Raw genomic sequence first — 19,924 nt, forward strand, 5'->3', positions numbered from 1 at the left:
GCGGAAATTTGTGGGCTTTCCTTCCTTCATTAAGACTAAGAGACCGTTTGTGCTAGTCACGCTTCCAGATGGAAAACTAGAGAGCTGATATTACGTAGAACTTCATTCTCCGCTTCCACAACACGTGCTGTTTCATTCGGGAATGAAATGATGGGGGAAGGGGGGCTTTTGTAGATCGTGGAAATGAAATTTTGAGGGTACTTTAATTTGAAGTCTGAGCTCGTGAGTATTTGTTAAAATATGGAAAACAACAGTTATTCTTCTAATTATCTTAAATGATTTTGTGACGAATTAATTAATTACCTACACTAAAACAAAGACATTTATTTGAAGTTTTTGGATATTTATTTTCACTTAAATAATGACAGTGAATTTTTACAATTTCTTTTAACGTTGACAGTCGTACGGAGCCATGAAACTGTTCACTTGAATTTCATTACGCGATCTCAAATTATAAGGATAAGTAATAATAATTAAAAATATGACGAGATGTTGAACCTTTTAATAGAATTACACACACATCCTGATTAGAATATTAACTAGCTTCACTGACAGAGAGACGTAAACCACATGCTTACCATACGTACCAACAGCTGAATTTTGAGCTAACTGCAACTCGTGTTTGAGGCTACACTTCCACAACGGTAATCTGGAATAGACTATAAATCATGTGGCCGTAGAGATGGGGAGGAAAGGGGGGTCTAGTGAGAAGAAATACAAGGCGTGCGTTCACTTTGGATGAAACTCTGTGTGCCAGTAAGTTCATCGGTCGTCAAACACGCGTAACCTGGATGCGTTATATCTACTGCAGGTAGTCACGTGACTCTCTTCCCTGTAAGAAACGAAGGGTTAGTGTCACGTTTGAAACACGTATGTTATTTTCGCTGGTCCGAAATGGCGTTTAGCTTTAAAGAGAAACCATATAGTACAACCGGTTCTCAAACGAGACCCAAACCTCGAGTTCCTTTGAATAATTCATTATTTTCCTTCTTTATTCTCCTGAAGAAGAACAGTGAACTGTTTTTATAGCGCTTGAGTTTCGGGTCTCGTTTGAGAACCGTAACAACTTTTGTATGTGTTCCTGTGGACTGACTTCTTTAGAATCTACATAGCGCTACCATTTGAGCGTTGAACTGAAAGTTTATATCAGATACAACAAAAAGGTTTTCCTTTCGGTCAAAGTCAACGATAATAACTCGTGGTGTTATTAAAGAAACAGAGTTACATAATTTTCAAGTTATTTATCATTGCCAAGTTGTAGAGCAATATATTTCCTTGGCAAGCACATATAGAGTTTCTTCACATGTCTTCAGGGTTAGTTGTAAAGTAATAGAAACAATATCTTTTACACGTTACATAAAGATTTAAATAACTGAACTTAATACTTCAAAACAAAACATTAAACTTTGTAACACTTCGTAAAACTTAGCTTCGACACTCGTATTTATTTATTTTAACACGACCACAAGTGTTTACCCTGAGCTAAAAAAGTAACAACTAGTTGATCGTTTACTAAGCTATCAGAGGAAATATGTGACCACCAAGTTTATTGTAAAGTACATTAGATCCTGTTAATAACAATTAACGTTTCCACAGATGAATGAATAGTGAGTGAAGTAGGCCTAACAGTGACCATAGTCTTCTCGCGTGTTAGAAATGCAAGTACTTAACGTTGTATCAGAAACGTTCGAAAATGAAATGCAAACTATACTCTTCAAAACAAGAAACGCAAAAGGGATATTTTTTTATTTTAAAGAGAAATATATGTAATAACGTTACAAGCTCAGAGTATGTGATGTTACACGCGTTAAGGCACTGATTGTCAGACCAAAATGACAATAAAAGTTGTGCACTTTGAAAACGGAGGAAAACATCGGATTTTTCGCCAAAACGCATGCGTGTTTAATAAATTTGTTTGAGAGATCTGCATGTTCTGCAAGTGCAACGTGTGCAAAATCCCTATAAAAGTGACGGGTTCTCGGTTTCCATAGCTTAGTGTTAAGCCACCGACACGCAATACAGTTACGCCAAGACTGACTGAAGCACAACGCAACAACTCCATTGGTCACTTGGAAGCAGGCGAATCCAGATCAGATGTTGACAGAGCTGTGAATGTCCACCCAAGCACCATCACAAGGCTATGGAATCGTCACCAACAACATGGATCAACTCGTGACCGTCCACGATCTGGCAGACCTTGTGTGACCACGCCCGCACAATATCGCTACATCCGGTTATGTCACCTTCGGGATAGGACCACCACTGCGACGTCTACTGCCTCAACCATACCAGGGCTGCGTAGGATTTCCGATCAGACCGTACGGAACCGTCTACGAGATGCAGGAATCCGACCTCGACGTTCAGTCAGAGGCGTCATCCTCACCCAACAACATCGTCAAGCACGGCTGCAGTGGACTCGGGCACATCGGGTATGGCCTCATCGACGATGGAGGCATGTTTGGTTCAGCGATGAATCACGTTTTATGCTTCGTAGGCAGGATGGAAGGACCCGTGTTTACCGTCGCCGAGGTGAACGTTTTGCAGCAAACTGTGTGCAGGAAGTTGACAGATTTGGTGGTGGCAGCGTCATAATAAGGGCTGCCATCGCCTACAATGCTAGAACAGACCTTTTGCACATTCGATGGAATCTTACGGCTCAACGATACGTCGACGAGATTCTTAGGCCCCATGTGCAACCCATCATGGTGAACGTCAACGACGTTTTTCAACATGACAACGTTCGTCCTCACACAGCCCGACTCACCACTGTCTTTTTGAGACACCACAACATCAACGTTCTTCCCTGGCCCTCCAGATTACCAGATTTAAACCCCATCGAACATCTTTGGGACGAGTTGGACCGACGTCTGCGACGACGACAACCTCAACCGCAAACTCTACCTCAGCTTGCAGCAGCTTTGCAGGCTGTGTGACAGCCATTCCACAGGATGTGATTCGTCACCTCATCGCTTCCATGGGCAGGAAATGCCAAGCAGTTATTGATGCTCACGGGGGGCATACTCGTTATTGACGTTGAGTGACGTTAAACTTCACCTAGTGAGCGTGAACTTCGCCTTTGCAGACTTTGGATGTTCAGCAGTGAATGTACAAAGTTTCACACATGTCATACAGAACTACCCGGAATAAACTTGTTAACAATTTGTCTCAAATTTTGCCTTTTGCGTTTCTTTTTTTGAAGAGTATATTTTTCTTTTTGCTGTTAACTACGAACTGTGTAATATCATAAGAAATAGAAAATGTTGTTTGTTTGTTTTTTTATTTTCATAGAAACTAGTTATAAAATATAAAATACATTTATAAAAGCTGCGATAAAATGTTGATGAACGAGGAGTGACTATTGCTTTAAGATTCTCTTTACTGAAAAACAAAACGAATATGGATATTTTTTCGTAAAATGTACGAAGATTTAAAAGCAATAAGCAGTTCATCGTTCCAATATTTTTTGTAACTATTAAAATGCAGTTAAACCAGAATATCTTCAGATATCTTGCAGAAAAACTACTGCAAATATTTTTTTACGTTTCTGTGAAGAAGCAGATAAAATAGGTGACATTGTTTCTCTAAGAATATCTACGACCAATAATAACTGTTGACAAACAGTTTGTTTCTCATACAAACGTGATGAACTAGTGGAACAAGATACATTATTTTTCTTGTTGTATCTATAACTAGCAATAACTGCTGACAAACAGTACACCCTTGCGCAAATTAATTGAAACAAGACGGAAAATTACGATTTTTTCAATTTTTTGTTTTATTTCTGAGAATCCAAAAATTACTCACAAATTAATACATGATATGATCGCCTTTATTTTTCAGAAAATCATTAATCCGCTTTGGCATCGAGTCCACGAGTTGACTGCAATATTTACTAATTTTTGGATCGCGGTACCACACCTCAATTATGGCCTCAATTAGCTTATCTTTTGTAGTACAGTCTTTTCCCCAAAGTCTTTCTTTTCAAATCGCCCAAAGATTTTCAATTGGATTTAAGTCCGGAGAATTTCCAGGCCAGTTCAGCACCTTTATTCGCGTTGTAGTCATAAAATTCTTCACAAGTTTCGATGTGTGGCACGGAGCCAGATCTTGCTGAAAAATGCCAGATCCATCTGGAAATCTCTTTTTCAATTCTGGAATAACTCTTCTCTGCAAACTTCGATGTACTCTGGTCCTCGCATCACACCTTCTACGATGTGTAAGACTCCGACACCATAGTACCTGAAAAAGCCCCAAAACATCTTCTTCAAGGGATGTTTTACGAACTGACTGATGTGAGATTCTCGAAGTTTCTCACCTGGAGATCTGCGAACATGCAGACTTCTTTGACCCTGTACGAAGAAATGAGTCTCGTCACTGAATAACACCTTTCTCCATTGTTCTTGCACCCAGTTCTTGTATTTCAGACCCCATTGATACCGTTTTGTCTTCATTGAGTTGGTAAGAAGATGTTTCTTGACTGGTCTCCTTGCCCTTCTAACGCAATTTCGAATGACGTAATATTCCTCAATTTTTCGTCATATATCCCAAAAATAGATCGACCGTACTGCAAAACACAGCAAGTGACGCCGTCTGTGTGGAAAAATGACTATTAAAGGAAATCAGCGGGTCCAGCGAGCTTACACCGGCCGCCATGCTGAAAATATTGTAAAATGACCATTTGTTTCAATTAATTTGCTCAAGGGTGTACGTGTAACCGTGACATGGCAACTGGAATTTTAAATCAATACTATCCCAGGGGGATTTTCTGAGAAAGAGTGTTAAGAAATGATAGAGATGTTAAACAGAGGAATTTAAAACAAAGCACAGTAAAGTGAGCACATTGCACTTTTAATTTTATAAATAGTTTATGTATGAGTGGTAAACTGTTATTTCAACACGATACAACGTCAATAAACTTTACTAGAACGTTTGAGTGAAAAGTAGTAAAGATTTATTATACAATTCTTGTGTACAATTAGTTAAGTAAAAACTCAGCAGGTGACCTTCCAAAACCAGTATCACGCCCTCATTGAAATTAATGTTTATAATTTCCGTTTTAGTTGTTTTTAGTACAGGCCTTTAGAAGGCGCTGTGATGATTTAATCACTCATTTGTATCGCTGCTATGCCCGGCATGGCCTAGCGCGTAAGGCGTGCGACTCGTAATCCGAAGGTCGCGGGTTCTCGCCCGCGTCGCGCTAAAAAAACATGCTCGCCCTCCCAGCCGTGGGGGCATTATAATGTTACGGTCAATCCCACTATTCGTTGGTAAAAGAGTAGCCCAAGAGTTGGCGGTGGGTGGTGATGACTAGCTGCCTTCCCTCTAGTCTTACACTGCTAAATTAGGGACGGCTAGCACAGATAGCCCTCGAGTAGCTTTGTGCGAAATTCCCAAACAAAAAAAAAAAAAAAAAATGTATCGCTGCTACCTGTATGCGAAGTCAAAATTTAAAGTTTTAGCAAATTATTTCTGACTTCTTCTTTTATCACTACTAAATTCAACCATGAAAATTTCTCTCTATCCATCTTTCTATCTTTACTGGGGTGATAGTTTAATTCGCAGTCGTTTTTATTTTTGCCCAGCCACACACACATGCGTATATATGTGTATATAAATATCGTTTTACAAACACCATGAAGGCTAATCATTATATCGGCAGTAAGTTCCCCCAATCTCGGTTGCGGAAAATTGGGTTATGGAACTATCGATTTTGTCCCGCGAGACATTAATTAAGCCTACATCGCGGTTTTAGTGCGCTCTATAGCATCATAAAGACTGAAAATTCGAAAAGCTACGGTTTTTGGACCGTAAGGTTGTACTGATGTACATCAATATACTCATCAACTGTACCTTCTTACTCCTACACTGCAAAAAAACAAAAATGAAAGTAAATATGAGGGTATTCGTTATACTTTATAACGTTACCAGAGTCACATTTATCGTCCCCTTCGTGAGCGCACAGCAACTCGAAAAAGATGACAAGGAATTACGGACGACGAAGATAACGTGACCACAGCACGTGGATTAAAACTAGAAATGCCACAAAGTAAACCCATAGTTCATCTTGTAACAAAACGTTGAATGTACTCTGAATCAAGGTTTTTAGACAGCCGCATACTCTGATGGACAAATGAAATAACATATTTCTCGAACGTTCTCTGGTTTCGTGTATTTCCTAAATCTTCAACAGAGCTAATTAGCTTTATGAGTTGTGATTTATTTATTGGGGTCTTGGATGGGGAGATGCCACATTTGAATGATTATTTAGATAGCCCTTTAAATGGATCTCATTGGAGATCGCATAGGAGCTATAGCGAAGTCCAGGTATTGTATTATAATTCTAGAAACTATAGTAAAGTCCAGAAATTGTAATATAATTTTAGGAATTACAGTAAAGTCCAAGATTTATAATATAATTCTAGGAGTTACAGTAAAGTCCAAGATTTGTAATATAATTCTAGGAGCTACAGTAAAGTCCAGGATTGGTAATATAATTATAGGAGCTACAGTAAAGTCCACGATATGTAATATAATTCTAGGAGCAACAATAAAGCCTAGGAATTGAAACATAATTCTAGGAGCTACAGTAAAGCCCAGGATTTTTAATATAATTCTAGGAGCTACAGTAAAGTCCAGGATTTGTAATATAATTCTAGGAGCTACAGTAAAGTCCATGATGTGTAATACAATTCTAGGAGCTACAGTAAAGTCCAAGATTTGTAATATAATTCTAGGAGCAACAATAAAGCCCAGGAACTGAAATATAATTATAGGAGCTACAGTAAAGTCCAGGAATTGTAATGTAATTCTAGGAGCTAAAGTAAAGTCCAAGATTGGTAATATAATTATAGGAGCTACAGTAAAGTCCAGGATTTGTAATATAATTCTAGGAGCTACAGTAAAGTCCATGATGTGTAATACAATTCTAGGAGCTACAGTAAAGTCCAAGATTTGTAATATAATTCTAGGAGCAACAATAAAGCCCAGGAACTGAAATATAATTATAGGAGCTACAGTAAAGTCCAGGAATTGTAATGTAATTCTAGGAGCTAAAGTAAAGTCCAAGATTGGTAATATAATTATAGGAGCTACAGTAAAGTCCACGATTTGTAATATAATTCTAGGAGCAACAATAAAGCCCAGGATTTTTAATATAATTCTAGGAGCTACAGTAAAGTCCAGGATTTGTAATATAATTCTAGGAGCTACAGTAAAGTCCAGGATTTGTAATATAATTCTAGGAGCTACAGTAAAGTCCAGGATTTGTAATACAATTCTAGAAGCTACAGTAAAGTCCAAAATTTGTAATATAATTCTAGGAGCAACAATAAAGCCCAGGAACTGAAATATAATTCTAGGAGCTACAGTAAAGCCCAGGATTTTTAATATAATTCTAGGAGCTACAGTAAAGTCCAGGATTGGTAATATAATTATAGGAGCTACAGTAAAGTCCACGATTTGTAATATAATTCTAGGAGCAACAATAAAGCCTAGGAACTGAAATATAATTCTAGGAGCTACAGTAAAGCCCAGGATTTTTAATATAATTCTAGGAGCTACAGTAAAGTCCAGGATTTGTAATATAATTCTAGGAGCTACAGTAAAGTCCAGGATTTGTAATACAATTCTAGGAGCTACAGTAAAGTCCAAGATTTGTAATATAATTCTAGGAGCAACAATAAAGCCCAGGAACTGAAATATAATTCTAGGAGCTACAGTAAAGCCCAGGATTTTTAATATAATTCTAGGAGCTACAGTAAAGTCCAGGATTTGTAATATAATTCTAGGAGCTACAGTAAAGTCCAGGATTTGTAATACAATTCTAGGAGCTACAGTAAAGTCCAAGATTTGTAATATAATTCTAGGAGCAACAATAAAGCCCAGGAACTGAAATATAATTCTAGGAGCTACAGTAAAGTCCAGAATTGGTAATATAACTCCACTAAAGTTAGAATTTCAAATCTGTCTTAGTTCTTACATCGTTTTTTGTGTAATTGTTTTTCTGTGTTATTGTCAAATGACGCGTATGTTTGATAGGTATGTGTTGCTGATCACGTTACAAAGAGATTTTTTTCAATAATCGTTAGGCCCGGCATGGCCAAGAGTGTTAAGGCGTGCGACTCGTAATCTGAGGGTCGCGGGTTCGCATCCCCGTCGCGCCAAACATGGTCGCCCTTTCAGCCGTGGGAACGTTATAATGTTACAGTCAATCTCACTATTCGTTGGTAAAAGAGTAGCCCAAAAGTTGGCGGTGGGTGGTGATGACTAGCTGCCTTCCGTCTAGACTTACACTACTAAATTAGGGACGGCTAGCACAGATAGCGCTCGTGTAGCTTTGTGCGAAATTCAAAAAACAAACAAACAAACAGTGATCGTTACCTTGTTGGAAAGTGTTTTAACAAACTCGACATAAATAACGTTAAACTATTCATGTTGTGTTTATTATAATAAATATCTGTACAGTCCTTGTAACAAAACACTATTTGATAAATCGTAAATATCTGTACAGTCCTTGTAACAAAACACAATTTGATAAATCGTAAATATCTGTACAGCCCTTGTAACAAAACACTATTTGATAAATCGTAAATATCTGTACAGTCCTTGTAACAAAACACTATTTGATAAATCGTAAATATCTGTACAGTCCTTGTAACAAAACACTATTTGATAAATAGTAAATATCTGGACAGTCCTTGTAACAAAACACTATTTGATAAATAGTAAATATCTGGACAGTCCTTGTAACAAAACACTATTTGATAAATAGTAAATATCTGGACAGTCCTTGTAACAAAATACTATTTGATAAATAGTAAATATCTGTACAGCCCTTGTAACAAAACACAATTTGATAAATCGTAAATATCTGTACAGTCCTTGTAACAAAATACTATTTGATAAATCGTAAATATCTGTACAGCCCTTGTAACAAAACATTATTTGATAAATCGTAAATATTTGTACAGTCCTTGTAACAAAATACTATTTGATAAATCGTAAATATCTGTACAATTACTGGCAAGTTAACTGTAGATTATACAACAATAAAGATGAATTATTTTTAACGAAATTATTTCGCTCGATGGCAGTTTTCTCTAGTTTCGTGTTTGATTAGACAAACTCATTATAAACTGGATAGCATGGAAGACAAGGTAGCTCTCGTTTCCAGTCGTCAGTCTGTAGCGTTCTAGACTCACTTAGTGAACGAGAGTAACAGAAGATTGATTTAGGGCTAGGGTCACAATACGTGCCGTTATTTTGCTAGAGAAATTAATGCTATCCTAAAAAGAGTGAGACAAAGGTCCACCGGAACAACTTGTCTTCGTTTTCTGCGAGCAATATTTTGTTTACCCATCAACTGATTGAGCAACAGTTTATCTAGGAAGAACTACTTCTTGTTTCCTGGAGCAGCTAAAAAAAAATATTGTTTTTATGAGCGATATTACGTTGCTCACCCTAAATCTTTTGAGCAGGGGATGTTCTCTGGAAATCATTACCCTTGGTTCAACTAAATATTCCTACTATTAGAAACGATCCAGGGGATTTTCTTTTGTTAGCTTGTTTTGTAAAATACCATTATTTTTTTTAAACCGGAATAATTACCATTTCTTAACTTTTAAACGTCACTCACTAAAACACTTGCAGAATCCTTCACTGAAACTATTTATATTTCCTTGTTTTTGTCAGCTAATTACACATTGTAATATTTGTAAACGTCTGATTCTTGTTAAGCACGAACATGCGCACTGGAAAATCAGTGTTCTGCCCACCACATGTATCCAAACCCGATTTTTACCATTAAAAGAAATCAGATTTATCGTTGAACAATGAGGAAAGAGAGAAGTGTTTATAAATGATACGGACAAAATTGATAATAGTACATTTTACCAACTTAGTCGAGACCACATTGTATTGGTTGTTGTTCCTGCAAGTTGTTGATATAAAGTTTAAGCCACACTGTATCTGTCGTATTCCAGCCGGCCTCATGTACCCTAGTATTAGGGGTTTTAGTAATAATCTAGAGGTTTATATATATTTTAGTGAAGTCTTACGCGTCTGTGGTTGTGTGGGATTTTAATCTAGAGGTTTATATATTTTAGTGAAATCTTACGCGTCTGTGGTTGTGTGGGATTTTTGTTACTGTTGCTAAAGTTATTTTAAAATATATAGTTATACTTTTAGAAGGATATCGAATTAGTTAGTCACCAGTCACCTTTTAAGAAATGCAACTTTAGCCTATCTTAAGAACTCAGAAATCTGAAAGGCAGAAAAAGTCACCAGAAATCTCCCGAATTATCACGTGATTATGAGTAACATACTTTTCCACGGCGTCTTGCTGTATTACACACGAAGTATATGATATATTTTCCTAACTTACATGTTTACCACTTCCTTTCTAGCTTAAGAACGAATACGAGAGTGGCACGTAAATCGTGCTCGCGTATTTATTGTCAGCTTAAAAACGAATATAAAGGTGAAAGAAAGATCATGTTCACGTATTTATTGTTTTGTTATAAGATGAGAGAGAAAGCTGTTATGTTGTTTCTCAGGTACTAAGGTTACAGTTTCCATCATGTGTAAAATGAAAGCTCAGTCATTTAATGATTTTGTGTTTAAATCCAGAGCTGACAATTCACATTCACGTGATTCTTAAAATTATATGTACCAATAATCCTGGTAACAACATGCTATCTTTATATTTAACAATGTTTGAGAGAAAAAAGAAAGACAAAAAAAGGTCATGAGAGATTGTTATATTTTCTAAATCTACGGATTTACAACGCTAAAATTGGGGGTTCGATTCCTCTCGAACACAGCAGATAGCCCAATGTATATCGTAAAACACAGTGCACATATTTACTTGTAATTCGTTTGTGTGTCTGGCATTAAGCACAAAGCAACACAATGGGCTATGTGTGCTCTGCTCACCGCGGATATCGAAACCCGATTTCTGGCGGTGGGAGTCCGTAGACATACCACTCAGCCACTGGGAGACTTATATTTTGTACTAATATAGATTGAAAAGAGAGCATTAGCTGATAATGTAAAGTTAAATGAATAAACAACAAATTAACGTAATTCGAGTTCGAGTAAGTAACGTACGATTAGGGTTACTTTAGCCAGTAATAAAATATTACCGTATTCGTCATATTTTCTCTAGAAATTATCATAAAACATTTATGCTTTAACATACTATCACTATGTTCTTATTTTTGTTACCTTTGTTTCTGTTCAAGTTTCCTCTGTTTATAAAGATAACTCAACGGTGCAGCAAAAAGAAGTTGACACTGGAAAAAAAAAAATCATGTAACATATTACTACGTTAATATTGTTAATAGAGAAGGTACCAAACTGATGTATACATTATAAGTGAAACAGTATATTAAATTAACTGTATTTATTACTGGGTTAATTTTTAGTTCTCTCTTTCTATTCAAATCAAAACTTTTAAGCCTGTTTTCGAGCCATTGAAGGGAAGGTACTCGATCAATAGCATCCCTCCATCCACGCTAACAAATTAACTGCTATTCTTATAACGCGTCTACAACTTAAATTACGAGTGTTAGAAACTGGCTCACTAGTTCCGAAGTCCACCGCTGTTACACGAGGCCAGCGCGTGACTCTTCTAGTTGCGATCTACGTAGAAAGTTATTTCGATCAGAAGCTAATGATCATATCAGTAAATTTAGAAGAATCTAAAATATCAACGAGTGCTTACTATTGCAGTACATTAGTCTGCTAGTTTTGTTTTGTTATATACCATGTTAAGTGCTTACTATTCCTTTATATTTGTTATATAGCATGTTAAGTGCTTACTATCGCAGTACGCTAGTCTGCCATTTTTGTTTTGTTATTTAACATGTTAAGTGCTTACTACTGCAATACGTTAGTCTGCGATTTTTGTTTTGTTACATAACATGTTAAGTGCTTACTATTGCAATACATTTGTTATATAGCATGTTAAGTGCTTACTATTGCAGTACGTTAGTCTGTGACTTTTTGTTCTATAGCATGTCAAGCGCTTACTATTGCAGTACGTTAGTCTGTGATTTTTGTTTTGTTATATAACATGTTAACTGCTTACTATCGCAGTATGCTAGTTTGTAATTTTTGTTTTGTTATATAGCATGTTAAGTGCTTACTATTGCAGTACGTTAGTCTGCGATTTTTGTTTTGTTATATAACATATTAAGTGCTTACTATTGCAGTACGTTAGTCTGCGACTTTTTGTTATATAGCATGTATGTTAAGCGCTTACTATTGCAGTACGTTAGTCTGTGATTTTTGTTTTGTTATATAACATGTTAAGTGCTTACTATCGCAGTATGCTAGTTTGTGATTTTTGTTTTGTTATATAGCATGTTAAGTGCTTACTATTGCAGTACGTTAGTCTGCGATTTTTGTTTTGTTATACAGCATGTTAAGTGCTTACTATTGCGGTATGCTAGTTTGTGATTTTTGTTTTGTTATACAGCATGTTAAGTGCTTACTATTGTGGTATGCTAGTTTGTAACTATTATTTTGTTATACAGCATGTTAAGTGCTTACTATTGCGGTATGCTAGTTTGTAACTATTATTTTGTTATACAGCATGTTAAGTGCTTACTATTGTGGTATGCTAGTTTGTAACTATTGTTTTGTTATACAGCATGTTAAGTGCTTACTATTGTGGTATGCTAGTTTGTAACTATTATTTTGTTATACAGCATGTTAAGTGCTTACTATTGTGGTATGCTAGTTTGTAACTATTGTTTTGTTATACAGCATGTTAAGTGCTTACTATTGTGGTATGCTAGTTTGTAACTATTATTTTGTTATACAGCATGTTAAGTGCTTACTATTGCGGTATGCTAGTATGTGATTTTTGTTTTGTTACATAGCATGTTAAGCGTTTACTTATAGAGCTGTCTTTCGCAGCCACTAACTCCGCAGCTGTCGAGTTTTTGTGATGAATCTTCTTTAAGAAAACAAAATAGAAACTTAATAGCAATTGTAAAACACGAAAGCGAATAAGATATAATCGATTAAGGTGTTTCTGTCCTCTCCATACTGATTAGTCCAAACTAAATGTATTATAGCTTGTCGTCGATTATTCGATCGTATCGCTGGACTCTACGAAGGTAATTGGAACCGCTGACTTTACTTCTAGAGTCTACCTAGATGGTCTTAAGGCTGTATATATATATATATATATATCTTGTTAATTTTGTTCATAGAATTACTGCTTATTTGCAAAATTCATATCTAATTGGTATTTCTCGAAAAACGAAAGAAAACCAGCTACAGTACATAATAGAAGGGTTTGTAACATTATGTATAAATATTTATTTACGTAAGTAGAAAACGTTCTGGTACTACATACAACTCAAGAACCCTGAGAAATACAGAAGTATGTTATCATTACTAACAGGTTCCTCAACAAATACCCACACACCATGCTCACGTGATACCTAACTCGCACTGTACTCAAATGTGGAGTAGACCTCGGCGCATGCTCGGAACCAGCAATTTTCAGCACGATCGGCCTTCCAAAAGAGTATATTACATCTCTACTTCTTTCTCTCTATCTTACTGTGAGATGGTCCGATACGCGGCTGGCTTTGCATGCCGTGGATGTTCGGCTAAATTTGAATGAATTTCACAGTTTGTTTTTATCTACTGGAACGAACGCGTGATGTCTGAAGCGCATTCTTTATTCAAAAAGAAAAAAAATATATAACTAAAGTCCTTCAGAAATATCACATTAGAGAAATAAGTAAACGTTATTTATGGACTTCAACTCTTAAAAGCCTTAGACAAAGTTTAATAGTAATAATCATATGTACTGTTATTTAGGGTTTATTTAAACTGGGTTTTAAATGGTACTGTTAGTTCAAGTTTATTTAAACTGGGTTTTAAATGGTACTGTTAGTTAAGGTTTATTTAAACTGGGTTTTAAATGGTACTGTTTGTTAGGGTTTATTTAAACTGGGTATTAAATGGTACTGTTTGTCAGGGTTTATTTAAACTGGGTTTTAAATGGTACTGTTAGTTAGAGTTTATTTAAACTGGCTTTTAAATGTTGATTGCTTGATACTGATAAATATATTAAGTTTAATTTTTCACCATAGCCTAATCTCGTTATTCAGTTTACAAATAAAAAATGGAGTTTACGTTTCATATAATATCGCTTCGGGGTCAAAGATACAAGTTAAAGATTTGTTCTATTCGATCTTTACTAGTTGTTTACAGTACTTTATCTTACCCTTGTCTTATCAGGAGCTCTGCAATCAGCAAAACAAATGGTACCAAAACTGTGTGCATAAAACGTTTTGAAGAAATGTAAGTGAGATAGTCCTCAGGGTTGTTTTGTTTTTGAATTTCGCGCAAACCACTCGAGGGCAATCTGCGCTAGCCATCCCTAATTCAGCAGTGTAAGGCTGGAGGGAAGGCAGCTAGTCATCGCCACCTACCGCCTACTCTTGGGCTACTCTTTAACCAACAAATAGTGGGATGGACGGTCACATTATAACGCCCCCACGGCTGGGAGGGCGAGCAGGTTTAGTGCGACTGGGATTCGAACCCGCGACCCTCGGAAACGTTGAGTTGCAAACTCTCTTTTTAATTACCTGAAGATGACCTTAGAAGACCGAAATGTTGTTCTCTGCTTATCAGTAAAAGTGTTAATACCCATACCAGCCGTTCTGAGATACATTTTACTTCAAGAGTGTTACTTGTTATCAAGAATCATGATATATATATATAGTGTCTAGATCACTAATACATCTCTCGTATCCCAGCCGTCCCACTTAGTCAGGGCATTCTACGAAAAGCCTCGTCGGCAGTGCACACAGCAGATCTATTGTGCTGTGGTTGACACATTATTATATGTTATTTTTTGCTTTCACTGATGGGTTCTAAAGTTCACTGAGATATAGTAGAACAATATCTTCCTCTTTGTTGAGCACGAGCCCAAGAAAATGACCTTGCTGAAAACTTCAGGCTTATTCCAATTCTAGACACACAAACACGTATGTATATATATATATAAGAGCTGTGTAGTAATTATCAAAATGCTGTAATAACTCAATAAATAATTATCCGAATCATTTCTCAAATGCGGCCCGGCATGGGCAGGTGGCTAAGGCACTCGACTCGTAATCGGAGGGTTGCGGGTTCGCATCTCCATCGCGCCAAACATGCTCGTCCTTTCAGCCGTGGGGGCGTTATAATGTGACGGTCAATCCCACTTTTCGTTGGTAAAAGAGTAGCCCAAGAGTTGGCGGTGGGTGGTGATGATTAGCTGTCTTACACTGCTAAATTAGGGACTGCTAGCTCAGGAAGCCCTCGTGTAGCTTTGTACGAAATTAAAAAAACAACAACAAATTTCTCACATACGGATAATATTTATAAGGTTGCCATTAAAAAGGTAATTGACAACCATATTAATCAGAAATATTTTTGTCTCGTTATCGCTGTTTATTTATTTTCAACAAATGAAGAAAAAACTAATTATACGTATTTATTACTTAAGCCAAACGTTGAGTGCTTGGGATTTTAATTTTTTCCATTCTTTTTGACGTATAAAATACATAAGTCTGAGAACAGGATTTTTCAATCATATATACTTGAGAACATGTAAGCAAAACAAGGTAAATTTCTAAGTTAAACTTTGCTTGCTGAGCGCTGTGTCTAAATTCAGTGAATTAGCTCTACTCATTCGGAGGAGACATCTCATTAAAGGGTAGAGTACTGCGCATGCGTTACTCGTTAATCTGCTTCGATGCCGATAACAAACTTTGAGTCTAGTGTCAGTAATATACAGCACGAAGAGCTTGCTTGAGTTCGGGGAATATGTGACACACTAATGTGGTGACGCCCGTGAGCCTAAGAGAAGCCATCAATCGATAGGGCGTTTGGGAAAGAGCGTGCGGCATCCTAAGTACATCCTAGAAGTTGCGGCTCGAAGATAAACTAATTTTCCTGTTCATAGCTTAGTTTGGCCTGAATCTGTTGGCACCGGCGTAGCGCGAAACTTCTGTGCCGTCAGGGTCTTACTAGCGAATATATTACGAAGCATGTTAATGAAAGTGAAATTATTCTGGCGTGAAGTTTTACAAGCCAAGAAATGGTTGAAGTCACGTACGTTGGACGGAATGATAGAAGTAAAAAATGACATTAAGCGTGTTGTTATCTCGATAGATAGACAGACAGTTAGAAAGTTAATTGGACAAGAGATAGTTCAGGGTTGTCGATCAAATTAATATAAAAGAACTGTTAAAACACAATGGCACCAACAACTTGTAATTTTCGATTTCTTCACTTTAGTAAAACTAATGCAAACATTGCGAATTATGTAACAAAAAAACAGCATATTTCCAGAATTGCGTCATTCAGTATTAAAGCAAAAAACATCGTATCTCGTTCAGATCGCGGCATGTTTACGGAATCACAACGCTAAAATTTTTTAATTTTGCGCAAAGCTACTCAAGGGCTATCTGCACTAGCCGTCTCTAATTTAGAAGTGCAAGACTAGTCATCACCACCCACCGCCAACTCTTGGGCTAGTCTTTTACCAACAAATAGTTGGATTGACCGTCACATTATAACGCCCCCACGGCTGTAAGGACGAGCATGTTTGGTGCGACGGGGATTCGAACCCACGACCCTCAGATCACGAGTGGAACGCCTTAACACACCTGGCCATGCAGGGTCAAAATTATCAACAATACTCACACGGGTCCGAAGAGTTGCTTTAAAAAAATACCGTTTATCCAGGGTTCAATAACCCAAACGGGTTCTGCTGTAAAACTGAACAAAAAAATCTAGACATTGCACTATTTATCAGAATTTCACACAAATAAATTAGATCCACAACAAAATAAATCTTTATCTGCACATTTGTATGTAAATAATACAGTTCTTCATAAACTTCCTAAACGCTGATTTGGTTTTAGTAAAGGATTTCTATGATCCAACTAGGCTGATTTCGAAAATATTTTTTCCCATCACGTATTTTGTATAAATTAGGATGAAAAAAAAAACTTAATTAGGTCAAAATTTTATTTCGTTTACCGCTATTAACATTTCTGTTATTTTGTTTTGGTTTTAGAATGATCCATAAGATTCTTACGTCGCGATTGGTCTAGAGAAATCTATAGTCAGCGGTTGTCAACATTTTAAATAACAAAGTGTGACCCGATTTCAGTGAAATTGATTCACTGATGTAAAACATGGCCAAGCGTGTTAAGGCGTTCGACTCGTAATCCGAGGGTCTCGGGCTCAAATCCCGGTCGCACCAAACATGCTCGTCCTCCCAGCCGTGGGGGCGTTATAATGTTACGGTCAATCCCATTATTCGTTGGTAAAAGTGTAGCCCAAGAGTTGGTGGTGGGTGGTGATGACTAGCTGTCTTCCCTCTAGTCTTACACTGCTAACTTAGGGATGGCTAGCGCAGATAGCCCTCGTGTAGCTTTGCGAGAAATTCAAAACAAAACAAACCACTAATGTAAAAGTAGATATGACGTTTTTGTGAAAAACGTGTTCGTGATGGAGAAAATGGATATCACTTTTGGACTCAGCGTACAGGAATAACTGTGGAACATGAAACATAAACGTCAAGACAAGAAAACCATCGCAGGCTTGTGCAATAAAATTTCGAAACGCACCTATTATTGATCAGTGACAAGTGCTTTCTTATAGCAAAGCCACATCGGGCTATCTGCTGAGTCTCCCGAGTGGAATCGAACCCCTGATTTTAGCGTTGTAAAACTGTAAACTTACATGTGTCCTAGCGGGGATCAATTGGCGACAAACCGAACAATATTTTGAAGATTATAAGAACCTCAAGAAATCTGCAACCAGCACGATTTAACCATTCGACTGTAGACTTTAACCATTCAACTGTAGACTTTGTTTATAACAAGAGGGTAAAGAAAGACTGTTGATTCACACGTTCATTTTGTACCTTTAGGTGTCTGTGTATTTTCATAATTACAATCCTGAACAGGATCTATAAACAATATCTCTCAAAAATTTAACATTTAATAAATATTTAAAAGTGTTGTCTGTTAAGTTTATAATATGTTATTTAACCCACAATCTGGATCCCATGCTAGAAAGTAACGCATAACGATACTTCACCGTTTTTAAAGGCCAAGCACCGTAGAATTTACAGTGTCTGTCTACACACAATACGCAGCTGTGCCGTAAACTATTCCAGCCGAACCCTGAGAATCTGTGGTAATCTGCACGTGCAAGGCACACTACCAACTCTACGCTCGTTGAGCGATAAAATGCAGTACAATCGTAAAGTCTGGTGGAAAGGTCAAAGTTTCTCTTCTTGGAAAGTGGTCGCCAAGTGATGGCCAATCGTAACTCTTATCAGCGCGACGTTGATGGTAGTTCTGTAATCTGGGAGTTGTTAAGTTTCCACACAATTATTTTCTCAAGGATTCTTTTTATTATTATTTTAATTATTTATCGCTTTTGGTTGTACAACTTTTTACGTCAGTCGGTTGCATTTATAAACATATCTTAAAGTAAACGCATCATAAAAAATAATTTTACTTCATTTTTGTCCTCTAATATCTAAACCATCCAACCCCCTCCCTCTGGTGGTTTCAATACCTGTGTGTACGGGCTTACGCTTAAGAACAAACAAAAATTACTCCGTACGTCTGTTTAATGTACCATTTTCAGAATATTATTACTTTTCGGTGGTAGCACAAGGACATGTCTACGGACATACAATGCTATTTATATAATCCGTGATTGGCAGAGCACAGATAGCCAACGTTTTGCTTCGTGGTTGGGTTTTGTGTTTTATGGTGCAAAGCAACTAGGCTATCCGCGCCGTTTTGCTTCTTACTTGACTTCAAACGAACAAATAGAACACTATAAACAGCTCCAAATATATACTGAAAATCGAAAAACCAAGTAAGAAGAAATGGCTTTCGTATCTGGTTCAGATATTACAAAGCATAACAAAGGTTGGCAGAAAATCATATGTGACAAAGAAAGATTGTGTTAATAATACAGAAATAACTTTAGAGTAAAATGGGTGGTTGAAAACTAGTTTCCTTGTTTTTCTTTTCACTCTCAGTACTAGAACTTAACGCTACTATTTGTTTTCTGATAAAGCACAGATAGTAACGAAAATTAAAGTAACATTACTCAAACATAATAATTTTCTCATAGGTGATTTTTCCCTCCAACCTTGTCCCAGATTTATTAAAAGTGGAATATCGCAATGCTAATTCAGCTTAAACTCATAGGGCTGTATTCTACACTTAGATTACCCCTACATCAACCATAATTGTCATTATACACTGATAAGGGGATAAACCCCCCTGGTTAATAATAAATTTTATTTTCTCTTCAGCTTGAATATGACTCATATCCTGGTTGAGTAATGATTCATACAGAAACAGGATCAAATAACTTTGGAAAGTCGTCGTGGTACGTAAGTATTATCCAAGGTTGATGATTACCACGAGCTTACGATTTTTTGCATCGTTAACTGAACTAATTGCTCGCAACGCACGTGCACCACAATTTACCTGAATACATATAAAAAAAATATTTCCAGATCACGAAATGGAAAAATATGGACTTTTTTAATGTGTCTGTTTACTAGCGTAATGAATTACGATGAAAACAATGAGTGGTGAAAAACGATTTCATTCGTTTGTTTGTTTGTTTTTAATTTCGCGCAAAGCTACTCGAGGGCTATCTGTGCTAGCCGTCCCTAATTTAGCAGTGTAAGACTAGACGGAAGGCAGCTAGTCATCACTACCCACCGCCAACTCTTGGGCTACTCTTTTACCATCACTTTATAACCCCCCCCCCCACGGCTAAAAGGGCGAGCATGTTTGGCGCGACCGGGATGCGAATCCTCAGATTAGGAGTCCCACGCCTAAACACGCTTGGCTATGCCGGG

The 19,924-nt window shown here is 36.9% G+C and overlaps 1 long non-coding RNA gene across 1 annotated transcript in view; it reads right to left on the bottom strand.

Moving 5' to 3' along the window:
- The window catches only part of LOC143256587 (uncharacterized), a 74,013-nt gene that overhangs the window by 15,704 nt on the left and 38,385 nt on the right, over window positions 1-19,924 (bottom strand). The window contains exon 2 of the long non-coding RNA XR_013031418.1: window positions 11,224-11,291. This is a non-coding gene — a long non-coding RNA (uncharacterized LOC143256587). The remainder of the gene's footprint in view (window positions 1-11,223; window positions 11,292-19,924) is intronic.

The sequence above is a fragment of the Tachypleus tridentatus genome, chromosome 7 (genome assembly GCF_004210375.1).
Source record: "Tachypleus tridentatus isolate NWPU-2018 chromosome 7, ASM421037v1, whole genome shotgun sequence".
Classification (NCBI taxonomy): domain Eukaryota; kingdom Metazoa; phylum Arthropoda; class Merostomata; order Xiphosura; family Limulidae; genus Tachypleus; species Tachypleus tridentatus.